This window comes from Propithecus coquereli, unplaced genomic scaffold (genome assembly GCF_000956105.1).
Source record: "Propithecus coquereli isolate 6110/MARCELLA unplaced genomic scaffold, Pcoq_1.0 Scaffold66, whole genome shotgun sequence".
NCBI lineage: Eukaryota > Metazoa > Chordata > Mammalia > Primates > Indriidae > Propithecus > Propithecus coquereli.
The window spans coordinates 278,173-303,672 of NW_012152618.1; the positions used below are offsets into that span (position 1 = coordinate 278,173).

The following is a 25,500-nucleotide window of genomic DNA, read 5'->3' on the forward strand; positions in this document are numbered from 1 at the left end:
ATTAAAAGAAAATGTAATCAAATCTATCAAAACTTCCATTATTTTTTCAGACTGGAAACTACTTAAGAACAGACAGTTTGGTGTACTAATGTGAAGCATCCAGTATGGCATGACATGTTAACAGCAGTAGTATCTGACAGTGGTAAGAATATACAGTCATGTGTCCCTTACAGTGGGGATATATGTCATCAGATGATTTCATTGTTATGGAACATCATAGAGTGTACTTATATAAACCTAGATGGTAAAACCCACTACAGACCTAGACTACATCGTGTAGCCTGTTGTTTCTGGGCTACAAACCTGTACAGCATGTTACTGTACTGAATACTGTAGGCAGTTATAACACAAAGTAAGCATTTGTGTATCTAAACGTGTATAAACATAAAGAAGGTCCAGTGAAAATAAGGAATGATGATCTTATGGGACCACCATTGTATATGTGTCCATATGTGCTCAATTCTTTTTTTCTCTTGAGAAAACCAATTAAATGTCCCTTAAGGGGAACTGAGGGGACAATATGATATTCAAGAAGTACTTGCTTTGTAGTAGATATTCATTTATTCCTCACAACAATCCTGGGCAGAAAACATTACTATTTTGACTTTTACAGATGAAGAAACTGAAGCTCAGAGAAGTTAAATGTCTTTTCTCTAATTATAGAGCCACTCAGGTCCCGGCTGGAGTTCTGTCTCTGGTAGAACTGAGACATAGTTGCAGCGGAAAACAGAGCTACTAAATATGCAATCGACCTTGACATTCGTTACAATCTAAATGCCCTGTGTAATCAGAGAAGGTAGGTGGAGAGAAAAGAACAAGAAATTCCAGTGAAATGGTAACTGGGGCTAGAGCAAGAGAGACTACAGAAGAAGAGATAAGGCTGATTTTTTTCCCCTTTTCAACACGTGTCTCTTTTTGCTCATCTGCAAACGCATCTTACCTCTTCCTCTTCGGTCTCTGGTCTCACCCTCTCCACTGCCCCATCTCAGAACACTCTCATCCACTCTCCAACCACCTTCCTTTCTTGCTCACTTTTGTATCCTTTCACCAGTTACCCAGTATCATCCTCAAGGCAATCACTGAGACATGTTGGTCTGGATAATTCTTTGTTGTGGGAGCTGTCCTGTGCAGTGTAGGCAGTCTTATCATTCCTGGCCTCTGCCCAGTACACTCCTCCCAACTGTGACAACCAGCTATGGCCCCGGGCATGGCCCAATGTCGCCTGGGGAGCAAAATGACTCGGCTAAGAAGGGTTGATTTAGAAGGTAAGAATTCTGCATTCAGAAAGGAAAAGTAGTCCTGGTTGCCATGGCTTATCCTTGGAACTCAGATGGGGAATTACTCATGATATAGTTTTCTGTAACTCACTCTGTTTATGTAAAGTGAAGATGATAGCCAAGTTAAATATGGGAGAAGTTCTTGATTTTAGAATACTTCTAATGAAAGTTATAATTAATCATTATTAATATTCTGATAAAGAATATTGTTTGAAAAATTCCTCCTCCATGTGGGAGTATGATTTGGGAATCCTAAATATATGAATTATTTTCTCCCTGAGGCACAGCGTATTGTGACACTAAGAACTGTAATTTAATTTCAAAGTGAAATTTCACAACTGTTGAGAAAAATTATTTTATGTATGAATAGCTTATATTACTGTTGATAAGATCATCCCATCAATTTTCTTTCTAAAATTCAAAAGGGAAATAAAGTAAAGCATATCATCTTTAATTGGGTTTGAGTTTTGCCAAGAAAAGTGAGAGATTTAACAGAAAAATAGACAGAGGCATGGGAAAGATCCAATTTCTTCCTACAGAGTTTATTTAGGCAATATATTACCTGACAGGGCAACATTAGAAACTGCTCAATTGTTCACAAGTGCACCTGTTTCAAGACTAGTCTTTACAGCAACGCTGTTGTACTTTATTTCTTAATGTTTGTTCATACGACTGTAGCTGTTAAAGATAAGAGTCCTATCTCCTTAATGTGGCAGAAAGAAAAAAAAGGCTTTAAAGATGGAAATATTGGGAAGAAGATGAGAGAAGTAGGCAGCCATGTCTTAATAAAAACAAGATGAGCTGCTAACAAAAATATTAGTTTTCTTGGTCTTTTGACTTTGTCTAAATCTTTCAAAAATGATGTCTACCTCTCTGCTTCAAGAGAGCATATCAGATATGGTTTGATCATTATTTTCATTGCTCATTACTTCCTGTATCTAGTTCAGTGGTCAAGTCAGTTCCTAGCTTTGGTATGATTTCATCTGCTGGAATTTAAAATAAAAATGCATTTGAATTATTCATTTACTCATTCCACAAATACTTACTGAAGTCTAATATGGTCTAAGCATGGAGGATGGTGGAAGAATACATCTTTTGTTCCAAAATAATCACCCTCAAAGGTCAATACATTGGTCAACAGGTACAAAGTTAGTTAGGTAGGAGAAATAAGTTCTGGTGTTCTATTACACAGTAGGGCGACTATGGTTAACAGTATTGTATATGAGTGCTATCCAGAAAGTACCCAGCCATTGTGAATATGGACAGCCCTTGTATTTCAAAATAGCTATAGGAGGGAATTTTGAATATTCCCACCACAAAAAAAATGATAAATGTATGACATGATGGATATGCTAAATACTCTGCTTTGATTTTTACACAATGTATACATGTATCAAAGTATCACACTGTCCCCATAAATATGCACAATCATGTGTCAATTCAAAACAAAAACAAAAGTCAATGAAAGTTGCCAGAAAAATGACAATTATAAGAAAGTTTGTTTTGATATAATAGTAAATAATCATTAACAAACATGCATATATTTGAGCCATTTGATGTATTAATATAAAATAATACAAATCTTCACAATCCATTCAATATTACCAAGTGTCCATATTGTGTTTTCTGTATAATAAATAGAGAATATGTTTATATTTTATATTAGTCTGTTTAATGAATCCTAGCCAATTTTATGCCAGTTTTATGGAATCTCTCTGATTAAAGGGAGTTAATAGCAAATGAAACAAGTAGTAGAAAATGCAAGGTGAAGTACACTTAATCCAAGGTTAATTTCAGACTCTACTAAATCCGCCCCCCACAAAAAAAGTTCTTCCATGTGGTGGCAATACGATGGATTTTACAAAGATTTTAATCTTCCTTCATCCTAAACCCAGACGCTCGGGGATATAAGGAATTTGGGGGAAAAAATGGCTTCAGATTATTTGAAAAGCTTTGTCTGTACTTATGTATAACTCTAACACGTAAGGGACATCGCTGCCTGAATCCTTTCAAAGAAATTCCTAAAATGGCATGAAAAGAATCTGTGACCTCATTATAGCTCTGTTCACTTCAGAGAAGAATTATACACAGACCAGTCCATCTTGATCCCGAAAGGAAACACAAAGGCATCGGGTTAATAAGCACTGTTCTGTAATGTGTCTCTAGGGGTGCTCAGTGCGTATGTGTTTGTGTCTCATTGTATTTTGGTCCCCTTTTTTTAACCCAAAATATATATTTAAGAAAAAGCTCAAAGGTCAACTGTTTTCTTAAATTCAGGATAGCTTTGCACGGGCATATTATTTGGGTAAATTAGGTCCCCAAACACACTGTAGCTTTGCTGATGAAAACAATTTAGGGTAAGGAAGGTAGTTATGCCTCACACATTAATTTAATACCTAGGTAATGAGTTTAAAATATCTTTATTGGTCTCAATTAACTGAATGCCATTTACACATTTTTGTTAACATTTTTAAACACAGGGCCTTGAACTTCTTTTTATTATAAATTGTGAAACACTGGCGATTTTATATTGAAGACAAAAGTTGACACCAGTATGAGATAAAAGTCGACTGCATCATGCCCCAGGCGTGCTGATGTGGACCCAGGTTTCCACTCAGCTTCAGTGTGGTTTGAATTTATTGATCTCTTTTAAAATCCTGATTGAAATAGCATCAATATGGCTCCAAGGCTGCCTTTTCTGAAGAAACTTTCTTTTTTGAAACCCCATCTTCTTCCCTGCTAATGAGTAATGCAAAAATCTACCATACTGGGCTGGTTAAGAGTCTAAATGAAAGATCTGAGTAGCTAAAACAATGGTTTCTCCTGAGTGAGTACTCAGGAGGGAAAAAAAATCTCCACTACAGTTCAAATAAATAACTGGATTTACATTATTCATTAGTGAGAAGGAAGGTCATCTGCATGTCTGAGCAACAGGAGAAAAGACCCCAGAATGTCCCTAAAGGAGGACGTTCGGTAAACTTTGGTAGGTGCCACATCGTAACATCCTTTTGCTCCTTAAATAAGATGCAATCGGGGCACTGATTGGGCAGTGATTTGTATGAGAGCTCAGGGATACTTTTGGCCTATGGGTCACAAACTGGGGGACCATGCAGAAGGGACTGTCAGATTAAAAAACAGGCCAGATGTGAGAATGGAATAAAATCGCCTTGCTATCTTCAGGTGCACCTTTGATAACCTTTCCTCTATCTGCTCCTGAAATTGAATGCCTCAGTGACTCCATCCTTCAACAAAGCCTGAACCCAGATTCGTTATTCAACCAATGTATAAATGATCACCTTCAATTATTGTCATTATTGCTATTCTTACTGAAGAGATGTGAACAGGAATCGACCGGATATTTTTCCGTAAGCACCATGATTCTGGCTGTTGGCTGGGAAATCGATTGAATAGGACAAGAACAGAAATAAGATAAGAGCATCACAGAAGATGGGTGAGAGGAAGGCGTGATGACTGACTGGGGCTTGGGTGATGTTTTGACATGAAGAGAAATGAAGATATCAGAGCAGCGGTTGCACAATAGAATCGCTGGAGGAACTTGTAAAACATTCTGAAGCCTGAGCTCCACCCTCAGGTGTTGACTTAATTTTCTGGGGAGACGCCTGAGCACCAGTATCTTTTCATAGGGAGGGCCGAGACCCACCAGCTATGGAGGGCTTGGTGGGTTAGATGCGGAGAGATCAAGAGGGAAGTATCTTGTATGGCAGCTAGATTTCTGGCCATTTATAGAGAAAAAGAAGACTGGGAACCCAGATTTTCATGTGAACTGTCCTGATTTTTTGATTTGGCAATTTTTAAAACCACATACATATCAGTTTTGTGTAGGCCAAAAGAACTATAAAATAAACAAAGATGGATCTGACATGCAGGTGATTAGTTGCAACTTGTGCCTTAAATCAGAGCTGTTAAACTCTAATTACGGATTTTGGACTCTTACAGAATGTACCGGTGAAACTCTTTGAAGAACCTTAGAAACAAAACACATCCATTGCGTTAGCTACTTGATACCTCGCTAAGAATAAAGGTGACTTGATGCACTCAAGAGCATTCCGATTTGGGGCTAATTTATTTACCCTCCTCCATCCTTCCTTCCTCCCTTTCAGATATAAATAGCACTCTTCCTCAGGAAGTACAAAAACATTCCCAAGGTCATTGTTCAGTAGTAGAGCTAGGTCTTGAACTCACACCTGATTAATTCTCAAGCCTGTGCTACATCCCAAGCTCAGTTTTCAGCAGATTTTTTTTTTTTTTTTTTTTGTCAGATGGAAGGGGGAACAGGGGAGTCTTTATATACAGGATTCCTTTTGAAAATACAATTTATACAGATGAGGAACTTTATTCTAAATATGTACCAGCATTTCAACAAGCCTACTTTATTTTTAATATTTTTAAAAGAACACAAGCAAGCAATCTTGTAATAAAGTATCCCTTAGTCATAGCATATTATATGTACAAACACACACACATTATGTAATAGGTATAGTGATATGTCTCTGTCTGTATCTCTATCTATGTATTTATCTATCATCTGTCTGTTTCACATGCTCACACAGTGCTCATCCAAGTAAGTCGGAATTGGATAGACTCGGGAGCTAGAAGGCTTATATATTTATATATTATGAGAATATAATCTCAGAATATTTGTTTCAAGAGGATTCATTAAACAATAATATTGTCAAATACTGTATTTTTTGTTTTTATGTAATAGTTATGTCATTATATAGCAAGGGAATAATGTTCACAAAATCTTAGAGATCAAGCAACCATTCATTAACTCATGTGTGTAATCATTTAGTCTACAATTTATTATTTACTTTTCGCTAAGTAAAGTCTCTCACCTTACTCTTCTCTGAACTAATTTTTTGGGGGAAGGTGAAAAAGTTGGTATTTTTTCTGTTATAATTTTGAACTATAGATACTACATTTATATAAATACCAGAGTACAAATTTTATTTCATATATCTGATTTCCATAGAGTAGTAGATAAATCATACTATTGTCAGAATCATAAGCGCGGAATTTCTCCCCCAGTCTTAAAATGGCTATATTCTTAATTTGAGTTTATCACAAAACAAAGAAAATGAAGTGGTCTTCAGGAGTTGCAGATGTGAAAAAATAAACACATTTTTAAGTAGAAAAGACAAAGGTTATCTCTGACACATGAGTTTAAGTTTTCAGAACAGATTCCATTTTTGGTTGTCAGCAGGAATGGACATAAATCCACAGTTATGATTCAAAGCGGTGGGTAAGCATATACTGGAAGTTTTACATACCTATTCCAGGTAGGATCATCAAACCAATCCAATGTATCAAAGACTGTGCTGTTTGTTGAACTTTCCTTGTAGAAAGAAGCCAGGTGCTATGCCACCACAAAAGCTGAAAAATCAAACAAATAAGGAAGGGGTAAATAAATCTAAAGCACGATAAGAGAATAAGATCACTAAATTGTGAGATGGGATATTAATTAAATGACAGATTTCAAAAATGGAAATTTAACCCAGAATTTTCCATACATATTTCATTAAGACATCCTTTTAATCTACATCTGTTAGCATCCTGCTGAATGAGTGATCCACAGCAGTTACTGGGGAAATGATCCATTTGTGTGACCTACCTTTCCACACTGATGCCACATCGTGTGGTCTCTGTCATATGGTCACATGCTCTCAGTTTGAAACTTGCAATAATTAAGAGTACTTTATAAGTTTCCCCCCAAAATATGTATACATAATGTACATATATTTATGTTACATATAAATTACAAGGCCATATGCCAGTGCCTTGATCTTGGACTTGCCAGCCTCCAGAACTGTGAGCCAATAAATTGCTGCTAATTATAAATAACCCAGTCTGTGTTACTTTTTTATAGCCGCACAAAACAGAGACACAGCTAAGGGTGAGTCCCCCCCACAAGTTTTATAGCAAATGATTTAAGAATCACTCACTTTACCAATTCAGCTTGTTATTTCATGGCAACAAGTATTTGACATTCACTCATCATTTCGGTCAATATTTACCGAGCAAATAATCTGAAGCAGGTATTGGGTTAAAAAAAAAAAAAAAGATAGGGCTTGGTTCCTGCCCTCCAAAAGCCAAGTTCAGTCACATGCGAGAGGCCAAGTTGGATGCAGATCACCCCGATACAGGGCGTGGAGAGCTAAATAACTGCCAGGCCAAGGAAGATACAGGGCAAGAAGGTGATGTCACAGAGCAGAGGGCTTTTAAGTTGAGTCTTTTTGAATGCTGCATAGGAGAGTGAAAGACAGACACACACAGGAAGATGGGGGCAAGGAGGAAGGAGAAAGAGATGCAGGCAGCATGCTCCAGTGCAAGAAGCTGAGGGGGGATGGGATGTTCTGAAAGCTGCCTTAATGGGACTCACCAAAAGGTCAAGGAAATTGAACATTCCCAAAGACATGGCAGAACATCCTTTTACAGATTTAAATGACTGCAAATCAGCCTTACAGTACAGATAAAAGCACAAACCCAAGAATTTCACAGAATTTGAAACTCTTTCCAAAATTCTGTAAGCACATTATCTTATTTTGGCTTCACAATCTTTCTCCCAGGTAGGACAGTGTAACCTTAGCTGTACCATGTGTTAGGGGAAACTGAAGTTAAGGAACTTGCCCAAGACCACAGAGTGGTATGTGCAGACTGGGACTAGAGGCTAAAACTGGGAGTCAGTCCTCCTTCTGCCACAAGGAGAGACATGATGCCAAGATTCTTGAAAAAGTACATGGGACACAAAGAGGAATGTGGTGTGGACATTATAGTCACTGTCCTATTTCATGACAGCAAGTATTTTGCTGCTGTGTGCTACAGAGTGGGCTCTGGGCACAAGTGGACTGTTTCCACTCTCACCTGTTTCCAGTTTGATGGATGGAAACACAAGATGGTGATTAGGTCCACATTTTTCCACCCTGTCAGTTTCAACAATAGAGCTTTGTACAGCCTTACCGCAGACACATCTGGCTACTGTGTACTGACCAGCAACTATAGAAAAACTGGTTCATCTGTCTGAATCCAGCTGTGATTCTCAAATTTTCCTGCAGACTTAATTGTTACATATGAGCCTCCCTCAAGCCTTACAGTTTCTGCCTCTGAAATGCTTCATATTTTAGTAACTTTACTGGTGCAAGGGGCTTTGATGCAGATAAGTCAGACTGCCTTGTCTATCAGATGGCAGAGGAGGCTGGTCCTCATTTGTTTTGTGAGTGGGGAGAGTGGGCATGCACATAGGGGAAGCAGACTTGTCCTGCAAAAATGAAGAAACCTTGTCTGTGACACATCAAGAGAAGACTCATGTAAAGAAAAAACAAAAATCTAGAGGAACCCTTGGAATTCTCCAGAAGACGCAAAATACAGTTGCTGGAGCTGGGAAGACTGCAAAGGATTTTCTCCTTTTCCTCTTCCTTCTCTCGCCCCCTTTTTTTTTCTTTTAAACTCGTGACATGGAACTGCTTAGAATGTTTCTTACTCAGTTCAATTTCTTGTCATGAAGGTGAGAGATTAGAAAATCTTTCGGTAGCCTCCAAATTGCCTTGCCCTTATGAAAGAGAATAGACATTGATATTTTCAATGCTTTTCCAATTGAGAAACTGTTTACTTGTTACAGGCTTTCCAATACCTTGTAACATATTAGAAATTACTTTGGCTTTAAAGAAGAGCAATTGCTTAAAAAGGAAGCTCCAACTACAAATTCTATCAAGATAGAAACCAATTTCCAGGCAACAATGAGCAATAATGCTTAGAAAACGGACACCAGGTATGAGACAAAGTCCAAAGGGTGGCATCATTCTGATATGAGATGATCTTGCAACGTGTGCTCTTGTCTTGCAATTTCTCAATGCACTACACTTGTTACCACAAGAAGTAAGCTTACGGTTCTTGGACAGGATGTAGCAGATAGAAGGTTAACTAAGGTATTGCCTGAAACCAAATCAAAGGAGCAGCAAAATAAATCAAAAAATCTCAGAAACCTAGTGGGGGAAAACTTGGATAAGGCTACACACAGTCTTCTAAAATGAGCAATTTTTGGAAAAATGTTTATTTCAAGGATATTTTCTATTTGGTTATGTGAACACTTGAGAATATTCATGAGGTCAACGGATCTGACTTCAGTGATTGCCACCTAATTCAGCAATTGCTGCAGAGAGATCAGATCTCTAGAGAACATTGGCAGTTGGCCCCAATGGATATAAATTCTGAGAAACACAGTCTAGATAATTTTGCACCAAAGGAACCTGAATGGGTAATCCATGCAAGAAGTCGGGAGCTGGAGAGTGGGTAGATGAAACTAGAGAGGCAGAGACAGAAGGGAAAAGTGATAGTTTCCCTTGGCCACTAACACGCCAGGCATTGATTAAATCACCAAATCATTTCTACAACCTTGTGAAATAGATAATACCACTGTTACCAATTTACCAATGAAGAAACTAATTTTTTTTCCTAGAGGCAAATTCACTTAACATGCAACAGGAAATGGCTCAAGTTGAGATTTGAACCTATGCTTGTCTGATACGTGATATTTCTCTCATTAAGGCACACTAATTCACAAACAGTAAGCAGTATATGGTTTTTATGTCAATAACAATCAAGGAAATCCAAATCAAAACAAAAATGACATGGATTGCATTAACCACAATTATAAATAACAAAATATAAATGAAGATGAGACTATTGGAAAAAGAACTAATAAATTCATATTTCTGGTGGAACTGTAGATGTATGCAGCCCATTGAATAACCAATCTGATTCATACCTGTATGATCCTTAAATATATTCATATCCTTGGACCTAAGAATCCCACTCATAAGTTATCCCAAGGAAATAATTCAAAGTTGGAAAATGGCATATTTAAAAGAATGATCATCATAGCATTCTGGGTTGCGTATCCTTTATCCAAAATGCTAGAGACCAGAAGAAGTTCAGATTTCAGAATGTTTTTAGATTTTGGAATATGGAATAGTTGTACTGATTGAGCATCCCTGATCTGAAAATCTGAAATCTGAAATACTTTACCAAAAATTTCCTTTGAGCATCATGCCAGGTCCTCAAAAAGTTTCAGATTTGGGAGCATTTCAGATTTCAGATTTTCAGATTAGGGATAGTCAACCTGTATTTATTATAGCTAATAATAAAATATATTTGTGTATACGACAGGGAAGCATTTAAGAAAATGTTGGTATATTAATTTCAAAGTCTATCAGGTAGCTATTAAAGTAATAATTAAGTAGCAACATGGAGAATGATAATAAAAGCAGAATATAAAATTGTATGCTCTGATTATAAATAGATATAAAATATATATGTGAATAACCACTAACAGGGCAAGCAGAAAAAAAGAAATTAGCTGTGTTAGAGCACACTAATTATAAATGCATTAAAAATCATCATCCCATCTCACAATGTAATAGTAAACTATACTCATTTTTAAAAATAAACATTGAATAAAAATAAAGACATAAAAATAATAAAAAAAAAACCCACACCTGATGTATGTGGGCTATGTGTTTACATGGTTAAATGGTTTCTAGCATATACAATGTTCTTTTGTTATATCATTAACTATTTGATAGAAGAGGAAGGGCGAAGGTGATACACTTAGGATATATAAATATATACGCACAGAATGATGATGATCAATTTCTTATATAACAGTTCACGAAAAATAAGATTACAATAACAGGAAGATTTGTTGACAGGATTGTTATCTTATATGGCTTTAAATGGCTGCGTGATCAGCAATCTCTAACAGGCTGCACTACAGATTTCACCTGCTCACACTCTCTCCACCCCATTCCTACCCCTTCTCTGGGGGAGGAGGAAGCTAAAGAAAGTGGCTGAGCTGCAGAATTCTCCCACTCCTTCATGCTCTGCCTTAAGGCATGAGGCCATGTCCCCAGCAGGGTGTCCTCCATCTTTGGGAAGCCATCTCATCTTTGGCTGAGTAGGAAGAAGGTGCATTTGAAGAAACAGAAACTAAGTTTTGGCTGCTTGCTTCTGTCTCATGTAGGAATAAGGGTGAGCTAGAGAGTGTTCATCATCCAACTCACACACTGCCCTATCCACATCTCTCTGGTCTTGGTGTCATGCATGGTTTTAGGCAGTAAATTCCTAGCATCCACAGCTCCAAAATATCTCCTATCTTTAGACATGAGATGAGGGTGGGAAAACTTCATTGCCCACCTCCTGGATTAATAGTTCTTGGAAAACAAAGTGACTCCCTAAGTTTATAAGTCCTACAAATCATTAGAAATTCACAAACCCTTGCCCTTTTCCCTGAATTATGTTTATATATGCCTGTATAAACATGAAACACAAAATTAAATGTAATTCGGGCACTCTTCAATTTCTTTTGGATAAGTTAGCCTATCTGTTAGCCTTTCTCTCCCACTTTTTCTTTCCTCTGTGTATGTGTGTGTGTGTGTGTGTGTGTGTGTGTGTGTGTGTGTGTGTGTGTGTGCATGTGCATAGTGGAAAGAAAAAGGTGAGGTTTAAGTGAACTCAGGAACAGATAAAAGAGTCTGTATATCTCCAGATTTTGAATATCTTTTCTGACCTAGGGCACTGGTCTCCTTATCCATCTGTGTGTCCCAAGTCCTGCTGACATTTATGGTGAGGTTCACCACTTGCGTGGATGCCATCAGCATTACCTTGACCTATTAAGGTTAGGTAGATATCTCTTAAACTCAGCTTCATCTTGCCTCCAGCTGACAATAAAGCCTTTTCTGAGGTCTGGCTGTGATGTTCATGCAGCCCTGGAGTGCTGCAGCCCTCAGGGCAGAGCTGCCTTCACCCCTGTGATGGCATCCCAGCCTCACTGCCAAGTCCCCCAGCTATCAAGGCGTCCTATCTATGCCATGCTGGAACTTGAATTCCAAGGCTTTCCTCTGATCAGGCTGAACTCTCAAGTTCACTGCAATGATGGTAGAGGGATACACATGAAATATTAATAGCTTCTTGTCTTGGAACATACCTCAGTTTCACTAATACACCTCTCCATTCTGGGCGATAAAACTCCAAGGGGAAAAGCTGGGAGGCACAATCTAGACCACCTCATCTTGTACCTTTCACAGTCATTCTTGTTCTGCAGAATTCCCCAAACTCAGCAAGGGGGCATGGTTTTCCTTTTCTGTCTTACTGTCATATTTTCTTACCACCAGAGAGTGAACCAAAGGGTTTTCTTCCATACAAATATGACTTGGCCCATGATTTTTAAAAATCTGGAAAATTTCTTCTCAAAAACTCACCTAAATTTCCACTTACGGCCATGACATGGAATGTGACCTACTTCCCTCCTACCTCCTCAACAAAATAAAATAAAACAAAAAAGAAAAAAAAAACTCTAGAAAACTGTAAAAAATATATGAAGTAACTTCTTTCGAAAATATGACTGTGATAAAAGAGAGGAGGGAAACCTACACCTGCCTTTTTATTTTGAAGAAATTTCTGGATAGTGGGCAGAGAAAGAAGAACCCGAGCTGAATTTGGTTGCCTCCCTGAGTTGAAGAAATGATGATCAGAGTTTGAGGTGTCCAGTTATCCCGTGGTAAAGATGCTCAAATTAGTTATTAGGGAAATGCAAATTAAAACCACAGTGAGATACTATCACATACCCACAAAAACGGCTAAAATTAGAACTGATTTTACCTATGTTGTCAGGGATGAGAAGCAACTATGACGCTCATACGCTGCTGGGGGGAATGTAAAGTGGTACAACCACTTTGGAAAACACACAGTGGAAGTTATTATATAGCTAAACATGTACTTTACATATAGCTGAGCAATTATACTCTTAGTTATTTACCCAAGAGAGATTAAAAATATATGTCTACGCAGAAACCTGTACGTGCGTGTTGTTCATAGCATCTTTATTTGTAATCACCCCAAACTGGAGAAAATCCAATTGTCCATCAGATGGAATGGAGAAGCAAATCATGATACTGTCTTGCAATCAAATTTTTAAAATGTGACTAAAAAGGATGAACTACTGATATTTACAATATCATGTAAAAAATTTCAAAAATATGCTGTGCCAAAGAAGCTGGACACAAAAATTCTTATCATCTGATTCCATTTTTATAAAACTCTAGAAAAAAAATCATACAATCTACAGGGCAGAAAGCAGAACAATGGTTGTCTGGGGCTTGGGTGGGGGTGGAGTGTGTGTAAATTAACTAGGAAGGGGTGTAAGAAAACTTTTTCTGGTGATGAAATGCATTATGGATTGATTTAGTGGTAATAACATGGTAGATAAATTTATCTAATCTCACCCACATATACACTTAAAATGAGTGTTTGCTGTTGCTTATGCATTATACTTCAATACAGTTGACTAAAACGAAACCTTTCCTGGCTTCTTATTGTTTTATAGTGTCAGAGCTGATCTCTTAAAATCTAACATTTTAGTTTTAAAAGTCATCTTTAATATTAAGCATTCATTTTTGTCTATTCAGAGATATTTTTGTCTTGCATTTGTTTTCGAATAACCCGGTGTTTGTGAGAAAGGTCTTTTTCCACATAGGAGAAACAAGTTGGTCATGTATCCCTAATCTACTGAAACTAAGTGACAGGAACAGGGAGTTCATTATAATATTCTCTCCACTTTTGAATCTGTTTGTAACTTTTTATTTAAAAAGTTTTTAAAATATAATGGTTTTTTGCATTTTTTTAATTAAAATATACTATTAGTAGTATATTAGACTTAAGTGTCTGTTTTAACTTCCTCCTCTCCACACTATTATCCCTCGATCATGCGTAAAGTCTATCTGGGTCTGTCTCGCTTTTTCTGTGCCCAAACTAAATTTAGTTTTCTCCTTTTATCTCTTAGTCAAAAGGTCCTTTTATAGTAGAATCAACTTGGGTGACATGTACAGGTCAAGACCTGACCTATTTGACGAAAATTAGTTAAATCTATGAGTCTGATTTTTTATTTTACATCATAATGAATTTCTGTGCTCTTAAAAACTTCATCCAACAAAGTATTAAAAAAAAAAAAAAAGTAAAGTAAAACCTGGCCTGCAGAGATAAGTCCCTTTTAGGAACAAATGAAACAACAACATGTAAAGAAACACCACTTTGTTAATTGAGCAAATAATAAGTTGTCTGAAACAATTACAACAAAGAAACCAATCCAACACAATGAAGACAAAGAACAGGAGAGTATAAAACATTTAAAAAGGAAAGGATATTCGACTTAATTATTTTCACCCTACCTTTCCCTTTTAAGGCATTAGAATTCTTGCCTAACTTCAGGGAAAGTTGGCTCCAAGCTTACAGTCACATGAGTAGGGTTTGTGTCCAGAAGTACAGAGCCTATTCCTGACCAGGCACCAAGTGTCAACAAGCTCTACGCTGACAGACTGAAACTCAGGGGGAAGTCAGTCAGGGTAGAAATTGATTACAGACGTAGAAGACAGTTTTCAACTATGTAGGCAGGGATGCCCTTTAAAGAAATTAATGTCCCTTTTAGTTTCTTAGTGCTGTATCAAATGGAATATGGCATTTCCCCAGACCCTATTATCCCTAGAACTATTCGTTCTTTCTCTGCAAAAGACCCCAAACTATCTTTCAAATGAGGACTGGACAAAAGCAAAAACCAAAAAACCATGTCCTAATTACCAACAAAGAACCTGAGCTTCTGCAATCACACTCTGATGTGATAAATTGGAATTCTGTTCTCCAGAAACCAACACACGATGGACGAGCTGAGAATTCTTTTTATTGTTAACCTAGAACAGTAAAGCACTGGAATGTTTAAGCCCAGGCTGTATAGAGGCAATGCAAAATTCTATTGCTGTAGAACTCTATTTCTTCTCTAGACACATTCTTTTACATTTTAACTATTTTTATGTTTTAACTGTAGTTTCTTGTACTTTATCCCAAGGGCAGTGCAGTGTCATTGACATGCTTTGAGTAGAAGACTAAAATGACAGAGACAGTCTTTATGTAAAAGGTATTTGAAAGCAATGCTCAGACAAGACATAAAGGGCAAGGGAGTCCAGAGGTGGGGGATGAATCAAATTTTAAAGGTGTATTTGACCTTAAGTGATGAAGAAAGAACATTTCCAAGTAGTACGAAACTCTCAATAAAATTAGGTGACATAGAGTCTGCACAGATTCCCAAATTTCAAAGCAATGCAACACAAAACACTTCCTGCATATTGCTTTTAAGTTGTAGAAGCAACACAAAAGGTTTCGTGATAGTTACAAAGGTACAAGTGTACACAGAAGGATAAGTTCAGTTCTCACCAGGAGTGGGGAGACAAGGGAAGCCACGTCAGAGAAAGCTGATTTGTGTTGGATCCCGGAGAGCGGGGTAGGGTTTTGACAGGGAGACTTTGAAGACAAGGGGATTCAGACGTAGAGAAATACAGGGACACATCTGGAAGCCTGCAGCACAGAACATATTCAGGCACATACACTTATAGGAGGTGGCGCATGCAAGGCGGGGAGGGGATGAGGGCCATTCTTTGGAGAAAAGTACTGCTGCCCTTTGGGCTTCAGTGTCTTCCTGGAGCTCTAAATTTTCCTGGTGTGGATTCACACTGAAGACCTGTCAAAAAGTTGAATGACAATCAGTTCATAAGTGAGAGGGCTGAGGTAGGCTGATCATGGGCAACAGTTACAGGGGGATCAGGAAAAGGGATGAGGCCCTTAGGACACAACTGCAAGAGTCTCGGCACACAGCCACTGACAGGGACGCTGAGCTAGAGGTGAAATATAAGGGACACTTAACTAGACTTCTCAATCGGATGGACAGAAAAGAAAATGGAGATTATTCGCATAATTTTATAAGGCCAAGGAACCAGAGGAACAGTAATTCTTGAAAGATTAAAAGAAAAAGGAAAGCATCTTTGTGGTGTGATACATGTGTGTAAATTTTAGGCAAGATAGTAGTAATGAATCTGGGTTTTAGAAATGCGGAGTTTGGTGTGAGGCTGGCTCTTCGGCTAGTGATATAAGCAATTAGTGACACACGGAAATTAAGCCTTGAAGAGATCATTTCAAGATTGAAACGCAAAGATGACCCACTGCATAACAGTGACAGGAGTGATTTGAGAAGAGAGGTGCAGATTAGGAAGAAAAGACAGTGTCTAATGGGAGAGGCAGAGAACTCAGTCTCAGGAAATAATAACAATTTCTTTCAGGAGGCAGGAGTTGGAAAAGAAAAATCCAGCCCCAAACCCAGGAAATAACAGGAGAAAGTGGAAGAACACAGGATTCTGAGATATGACTGATGGCGATGTCAAGAAATAAGTAACAATTGCCTCAAATTCTAAGAAGTTTTCAAGGAGAGGGACCAGGAAAAAAAATAGTGTGGGTTCAAAAGGAGAAGGGTTCACTGATAACCTTTAAGACCGATGTTTGGGGACAACTAAGGGCTAGGTGCAAAGAGATGTTGACTTAAGGATGAGAAGGACCAGAGGGAAATACAGTCAATGCAGAGAAGCAGAGCTTAAGGGAGCAGGACAAGGTCTGAGGACTTGAGGAGGCAGCACCAGCACGCAGGAGGCGCTCGGCCATTGTGGATGAGTTAAAGGAGATAAGGAGGTGAGGTCAGGAAGAATGTGTTAATTCGTTAGGAAAAAAGTTCAATTTTTAATGTTGGAAATGCCAGGGTGAGAAGTCAGGCTTAAAGGACCAATTGAGAGGGAGGATGGAGAGTCCAGGTGGAAAAGTGAATGTCCCAGTGGAAGGGACATCTCCTCCCCAGAGACAGGAGGTGAGGAGAAGGCACGGGCAGAGGCGGATCTGACGCAGGGGCTAGGGGTGCAGACGTGTGGGGCTCCAGGTTTCCCACAGCAGCAGGTGATGGGTCACCGAAGAGAACACTGGTTTGAAGGGCAGGATCCAGAATTAGGGGCAGGAAACCCTTCAGAGGGTCACAGGAGAGCTCAGGGAGGACAGAAGGCACAAGAGAGGCTAGAGTCTCAGAGAAGGTGTTACCCAGGGAGGCTGGACAAGTCCCTGGCACCGCCAGAAGGGGACTCCCTGTCTCCACAAGAGATGATGAGGAAGAAATGGGGCCCAGAAGCCATGAGCAGAGAGTCACAAGATGGCTGGGAGTGGGGGAGGGGGAGGAGGGGAAGAAAAAAATAAACTTTCCAACCATACAGGTCGTTCTTCCAAAGAGACAAGGTAACTTTTCTCCATTTCACAGAATAAAAAATGAAAAGGTTTGGCAAGTATTTTGGATATATATATAGAAGACCCCATTAGTTCTAAGGACGAAAGACCAGTGCGCCTGTAACTTTTATGCGAAAGCACAAAGAACAAGGCCAGAAAATCTAAAAACGCTTTTGATACTATTGAATCAGTGATAAATCAAAGATGAAATGAAAGCTGTTTTCCTTTCCAGGCTATGCACATGCACTGAAAGAGCTGAATTTAACAGGATGACTTGTATGGAGATGTCACTCTCTGCTCGGAAGAACTCTATGTAAATATTTGCAGGCAGAGAGGGTTCTGAGATGAATGAATAGTCATCTGCTGCTTTCTGGTCTCATAAAAATATTTTTTAAGATAAAGACTAAATTAGAATTTTGGTAATTTTTACTTCGTCGTGGGGGCCAGAAGGAAGACCCAGAGGATAAATTTTGGTATCACATTTGTGAAACTTGGTTTTATGAAGAAAAAAATGTTAACTTTTTTACTTTAAAAAGTTGTTTTGATATTTTAAAAAACCAAGATTTTATCCTACTGGTTCCCTAACCTGGTGAAACCATCAGAATTCCCCAGAGATTTCTTTAAAGGAACAGATTGCTGGGTATCAACTCCAGAGAGTCTAATTCAGGAGGCCTGCAGTAACGCCTAGAAATCTGTATTTTTTAAAGTCTCTAAAGGAATACTGAAAAGTGGTAAGGGCATACTATAATTAACAAAGTCAAAATAAATATGCTCAGATTTGCACTGTACAAAATTGAAGAGTACATTAGCATTTTTCAACTCCAGTCTCAGATATAAGACTAGCTTGTTTCATTTGGGAATCAAATATGCAAAGCTTTAGTTTTACTTGTGCTGCCTTAGAAATACAAATAGCTCTAAAAATAATTGCACAGCACACTAAAATTAATTTCCTGTGTATAGTCTTCCCTTCTCTTATGATTGCAGCCCTACTGACTATTACGGCACTGAAATGTGATGAGGTCTCCTTCCTCCTTCGGCGTGTTTGTCACAGGAAGCGCTCATCTTTCCCTCTTCCAGGGATGTGCAGCAAGAGAAAAAAATGGGAGTGTGTAATGTGCATTATAGGGATCCAGGTGTTTAGCAAACTGTTGACAAAATCCAGGTGTTAACTCTTTTGAGTTACCTGAGAAGATAAAAGCTGGTAAGCTAGCTGAGGTCAAAGTCAAAGCTCTCATGGTTTTCTGCAAAGACAGGGAGTTGGGCAGAGGATGTGCAAAACAGATGAGAGTGAAAACGCAGGAGCCAGCGGAGCACACAGAACGAGGACAACCCCTCAGCCCTGGTGTCAGAGCTGCCCCAGCACCAGGACAATCCTGCCTACCGCCTAAGGCCTTCTGCTTCCCAAACACACGAATGCACCTGAGAGATTAAAAAATAATAAGAAGAATATAAATAAAAACAAACCAACCAACAATAACCAAATAAAACCCCAAATTCACCAAATGAACACTACTGCCTTTATGAATGGCAATTGTAAAAAACTATTAACTTGAGTCCGTCAATAGCAAGGCTTGTATTTACTGAGTACCTATCCTGACAATTGTGGGAACCAAATAAACATACTTTCTACAGTCATGGGTTATTTCGAGAATTTCCTATGTATCAGGCCTGATATTGTTTTTAGGCTACAATTCAGTTGTGCTACACTCAAACGCAAAATCAAGATACTCCCAATATTTTGCCAAAACTTGAATAGGGCCCTACCACACCCAATCAGGAACACTGAAAAATGTCCTGACAAAAAGCATTTTGTCATCTACATCGTTTGGGTTAATTTTATTTCTCAGGGTTAAAAGCTTTTATAAAGTATCCTATAGCGATCATGTAAATCATTTTAGAGAAAAGACACATCACGCCAATCTCATTTCATATGCATTGAAGTCTGTGGATGAAAGACTGCTTCTGCAAGGCAGGTCTACCGTCATCCGAGAGTTCTACACGGCTTTTCGATCAGCTGGCAAGTAGGCGTTGTATACTTGCAACACTCTGAAACAGTGGCTTTGAAAGTTTTTGACTTCTTTTCCACAGTAAAATATATATTTTTTGAATATTCCTTGTATGTACATATATTTCTCATATATATTTTGTATTGTAAGCCAGTGCACTCATGCACATACACACAGAAACACACACACACACACACACACACCCGCAGATATCTAAAGATATCTAAAACTGAAACAGCTGTTTCCTGAAACAATATTTTTTCTCACAGTGCACAGTGTGCTTAGATACAATCTATTCTATTCTATTCTGTTTTTTAATTAGTAGACTTTATTCTTTAGCATGGTTTTAGGTTTGCAGAAAAGTAGGACAGAAACTGCAAAGCGTGCCCATACACTTTTTCTCCTCCCCTCCCACCGTCTCGCACAGTTTCCCTCATTATTAACGTTTTGCGTTAATGTAGTACACTGGTTATAATTAACGAACCAATACTTACATATTATTATTACCTAAAGTGCATAGTCCACATTAGGGTTCACTCTTTGTGTTGCACACTCTATGAATTTTGACAAATGTATAACGACATGTATCCACCACTGCAGTCTCTACAATAGTTTCACTGCCCTGAAAATGTCCTATGTTCCGCTTATCCCCCTTCCCTTCCTTCCCCCAATCCCTGGCAATCCCTGATCCTGTTTACTGTCTCCATAGTTGTACTGTTGCCAGAATATCATATAGTTGGAATCACACAGGATGTAGCCTTTTCAGATTGGCTTCTTTCACTTACCAATATGCATTTAAAATTCCTCCACGTCTTTGCATGGCTTGATAGCTCATTCTCTCTGTTGCTAAATAGTATTCCACAGTACGGACGTGCCACAGTTTTATTATTTCATTTTATTTTACTAAATAATTAGAATATGAACAGGTAAACTGATTTCAGAACCTATTCATATCCATAATTTGAAAAATATTGCCTAAAATATATTGTTAGGTGTCTGCTAGACTGCAAAGGAGAAGACAACTTGGTCCATACCACATGTGTGAAATGTTTAAAAACAAAGGGGTAACAATGAAACAAAATTTAACAAAAAAATAAAACAACAGTAGAAGAGATATCACAAAATAGCACTAATTCCTTAGTACTGCTGAGGACTAAGAAGAATCGGCAAGTACCAGGATGAAACTCTTTACAAGCATGACCTTTCTGTCACTTGCTGTCAGGAGACCTGGGCGAGTTATTTTTATATGCCTCAGTTTCTTCATAGGTAAAAGTTATATAATAGAAACTTCTATCTCACTGAATTCTCATGAGAAGTAAATGAAATCATGCACACATGCTAAGAAGACTATCTGACATACAGTAAATCTTCAACAAATATTAATCTGCTATTACCATTACTACTAACCACTCTATGCTTCATGCTTGTCTGGAATCTCATAAGACCTCAATAAACATTTTTTAAAAGACTGAAAGACTGCAGTTTTCACAGGCTTATTTGGTCTGTAGAAGCTTCTTAGAAGAGCCAAGACATGAGCCTTGAAAAATGTATGTCATTTCATAAGTGCAGAGTGGAAGCAGGATGTAGGGAGAGGAGGAGAGAGCAAAATACTAGGTTGAAAAGTACACACACAAAAGTAGCATTTGGAGGACAGTGAACAATTTGGTTAAAGAAGAGGGTTAAAAGTGAGGAATGAGAAACTTACCCTGTGCTGCCTTTGAGAGATCACTGATGATCTTTGCAAATGACAGATATTTGAACTTCTTCTTTCAATGGGCATGAAAGCAAGACCTCAGTTACCTAAGCAGAAAGAATAAAGTTTTAATGGTCCCAGGCATCCACTGCATGTAATGAGTCAACTTCTCTTCTACTGCTGTTGGAACGGTACTAGTCATGTTCCATCCTCGGGAGAACAGACAAGATACACTCAAACGATTTTTTGTGTTCTGTGGTTCAGACGATGAACTCTAAATGGGAATGTTTACCTACTGTCCAAAAGGGTAGGCACTTGCTGTACGTGACTGTTTCCAATATAAATTTGAAACAGAGAATGAAAATTTCCTTTACTCAGGTTACACTAGTCACATTTCAAGTGTTCAATAACCACAAGTACCTAGTGGCTACTGCACTGGACAGCACAGACGTAGGACATTTCTGTCACCATAGAAAGTTCTCTTGTGGGAGATGGAGTTCATACCAAAATAGGAAGGACTGTCAGGTCCTTACTGAAAGGGGATGGCTCCAGACAAGAGGAAGATATGACAGTTATTGGAAATACTGGGAACAACTGAGGTAGCAAGACCCCAGGCAAAAGAAACTACCATCAGAGAAGGGGCTGATGTAGAGGTGAAGAAGAATTTCTTTCTCCCCAGAAACATAAGGAGCAGAGAACATGTACAAACACAGAGATTATGAAGGAAGATCTAAGAACTTATACCTGTTAACCTTGAGCAAGAGGAAAAATCACCATGGAGAGTAAAGAAGTTAGACTGGACTAGTGTTTTCACAAGGTGGACATGAAAGGGAGGCACTTACTAAACATCGAATCAGTAAAATTATTTTCAAGAAGCTATGAGAGGATGCTCTTGAAGGTACACAGATGCTTTTTATGACTTTGCAACTTTTAGGGACCAACATCTTTGTTAATTTGTATAGTCATTAATCAATCAATTATTATTATTTATTGGGCCCCAAGATACCAGGTATTCCATGGAAACACATAATCGAAATGGAAAATTTGCACTTACAGAAAGGACTTTGAGAACAATATAACCAAGTGCTAAATTATAGGGTACAATTTTAAAATGTTATCTTACATTAGGTATAGCAACCCCCCAGTACCATGCTGTGACTTTTGGCTCTTGTGCCTTTTGTAGACATCACAAATCAATCCTGACATTCCTTCTGGTTGAGGCCAAAGAAACCTTGGGATGGTTTCCAACACAACACCCACCATTCGACCTAGTAGTTAGTATGAGACATACAAAGTATCTGTAAATCTTGTATAAGTAATACTACAATTACATTGTGATTCACACAGAGGATGGTAAAGCTACAGATCTATTTTGATAAATTCACTTTATTGCTTGAAGCCCCCAAAGTCAATCAGCCCTCAGATTAAAAAATTAGTCTCAAACGTATTAAATATTAAACACTGAGTCTCAGGAACTTTTCCTATTTGAGAGACAGAACCATCAAAAAAGCAAATTATAAATGTCAAATTAAAATTAACAAGAAGGGGCACAGAACAGACCACTTTAAAATAGCCTCAATAAAGTACATTCCATTGCTCTCAGATTTTTAAAGAAATTCTACAATAACGTGGCTGTCAGGGTAAAAAAAAAAAAAGATTAAAAATTGCGATGTCTCTCCAAAGAATAGTAAAGAATGATGTGGATATACTAATTATATAAGGGACAAATTAAACCCACGAAGTAATCAAGGGCTTTGGAGACAGATGATGTTATTATGTGACTGTGCTTTATTTTAAAAGGTAACATACCAACGTGAACGTTTTCTGAGGTTCAGTGATTTGCCTGTCCATATTTCAAATCATAATTCAAAATGGTATTATAGTGATTTTATCATGAGATTTTGTAGCTTAAATATATTTCTGACTGAGGGAAAAAGATGTCAGAGTATAAAGAGGCAATTAAAGGAAAAAAAGAGCTTCTCAAATGCCTGTTCTCACTCCAACCTTGAGAAATAGTTCCTGCCAGCTGCTGACTTTGCTGTGTTGAGTCATCAGGGGGCATCACTGCTGAGCCTACCTTGATAGCCCAGCTTCCTAATGCCAGGCTCTGCAGGGGGAAAAAATTGATAGGGTTGTTGGTTCTACTTTGGTATCTCTCAGTTGACCTGAAACATTGCAAATTGAGTGCAATAATACTGAGTATTTTTTCTATTTTCCTCAACATGCTTATGTAAAACTGGATAATTCTACAATAGCAGTGATGTAGAGAGAGCATTAGGACACTTCAGGTATTCCAGTTCCTCTTCATGTTCCACTGTAAAATGGGTATCTCCAAAATAGTTCTATCCAATATAATGTCATAACACACAATTTTATTAGAATTGAAATGTTATACACATATACAGATATACATGTTGGTTCAAATGCAGCTGTTGCCTTTTCTTGGGATGGGTCCATGTTTATTCTAAGGTTAGGTTCTTTCTACCAGTATAGTGTTATACAATATCTTTCCTTTTTCTTAAAAAGGCTGACAACAAAGATTAGTTGCTTTTTTAATAGCCTTCATTTTCAAAACCAATAGTTCATAATTTTGTATCAGACCCTAAACGATTTTAAAATCCAAATTTTTGAAAAACATTGATATATGAGAAAGTAACTTTTTAATGCAAATAATCATCATGTATTTCAAGGAATATTTCTTTTGTAAATAAAATACAGAAGTTATAAAAATAAAGTATAATTACTCTGATTACAAAAATATTTTTAATAGGCCGGGTACGGTGGCTCATGCCTGTAATCCTAGCAATCTGGGAGGCCAAGGCAGGAGGATCTCTTGAGCTCAGGAGTTGGAGACCAGCCTGAGCAAGAATGAGACACCATCTCTACTAAAAATAGAAATATTAGTCTCAACTAAAAATAGAAAAATCAGCTGGGTGTCATGGCCCACGCCTGTAGTCCCAGCTATTCGGGAGGCTGAGGCAGAAGGATCGCTTGAGTCCAGGAGTTGGAGGTTGCAGTGAGCTACAATGATGCCACTGTGCTCTACCAAGGGCGACAGAGTGAGACTGTCTCAACAACAACAAAAAAGGAAACAAAAATATTTTTAGTAATATCTTTTTTAACTCATGTAAGTAGTATTGTTCATTATGAAGAAGTAAAGATGTAAAAAATAATAAAAAAAAACTTAATCACTAATATTCCTAACACCAAAATTTTTATGTCAATTCTTTTTCTTTGCATTTTCTTAATATTTATTTTTACCAAAAGGACAATCAACTGACATTATGTCAATTGCTTATTACATATTACTTGGGAAGTCGTTAGAAAGACTATCCGTACAGAGGAAGCATTTCAAGATCACACTAATATTATGCCTGATTGTGCAGGACAATGAACTAACTCTAGAGAAGAAAAGTCATGTGGACACCAAAGTTTGAGAAAAAGTGGGATGAAGGCAGCTAATCCTTGGCTTAAAGAATCACACCAGCAGAGAGAGCTGTCCCAAAGCCATGTGCATAAGGACATCCAAAATATGTTTAATTTTGGATTCTATGAAGATATTTTGAAACCAGAGAGCTCCAAAGCTTTTGTTAGAAAGGCAGGGATACATGAAAGATGATCTCCCATTCAACAGATGGAAAAAACCTAACTTGGCCAACAGTCCAGGAGGTCAAAGAAGAGACTGAAGTTTCTGATGCAGTTTTGAGCTCTATTAGGTCTTGCAAATTTTTGTAAGAAATGAGAAACAGTTTGACTTTAATTTGCTTGGCCTTTTGGCCTGCAAAAATACTAAGGCAGGCTGACATTTCGGCTACAAATTTTGCAGCTGTGTAATCACTGGGGTCTGGGAGACCTTACTATACTTGGTTCATCTCTTGAATTCCTTTTGAGATCAAGACAATAGAACTTATAATTAGCAAACTACCATAAGTCTCAGAGTATGACGAATGAATAGAACTCTTCCTTTTTCTCTTTCCCTGTACAGGAACATAAAAATAGAACAAGTAACTAGTATATTTGCACTTCTACTCACACCAACTTTTATAAAAAAATATATCTAAAGAAGAAACTTGGCAAGAACAATGTCCAGTAGGAGGTGAATTATTTTTATTTTCCTATAATATCAAAGCTTCTTGTTGACATGAAAAAGTCAATGTGAATCTATTAGAAAGGCATTTTTTTCCAAATTGCTGCCCTTTCCTTTACATTCCCAGTATTACAAATCCACCTCAGGGCCTTATTATTTTTCCTGGGGAAAATATGTTTTTCTGAGATGAGGATCTCCAATATAAGTTACACAAGTTCCAAATGTGTGCTTCATTCGTTCATTTATTCATTCATTGCTGTCCAACACCTACTCTGCACTAGGCAC

At 37.9% G+C, this 25,500-nt stretch overlaps 1 protein-coding gene across 1 annotated transcript in view; it reads right to left on the reverse strand.

Moving 5' to 3' along the window:
* Nucleotides 1–25,500, reverse strand: part of CHRM3 (cholinergic receptor, muscarinic 3) — a 305,806-nt gene that overhangs the window by 191,733 nt on the left and 88,573 nt on the right. Inside the window, exon 3 of the mRNA XM_012660182.1 lies at nucleotides 6,569–6,671. The gene's annotated coding sequence lies outside the window, so the exon portion shown is untranslated. The remainder of the gene's footprint in view (nucleotides 1–6,568; nucleotides 6,672–25,500) is intronic.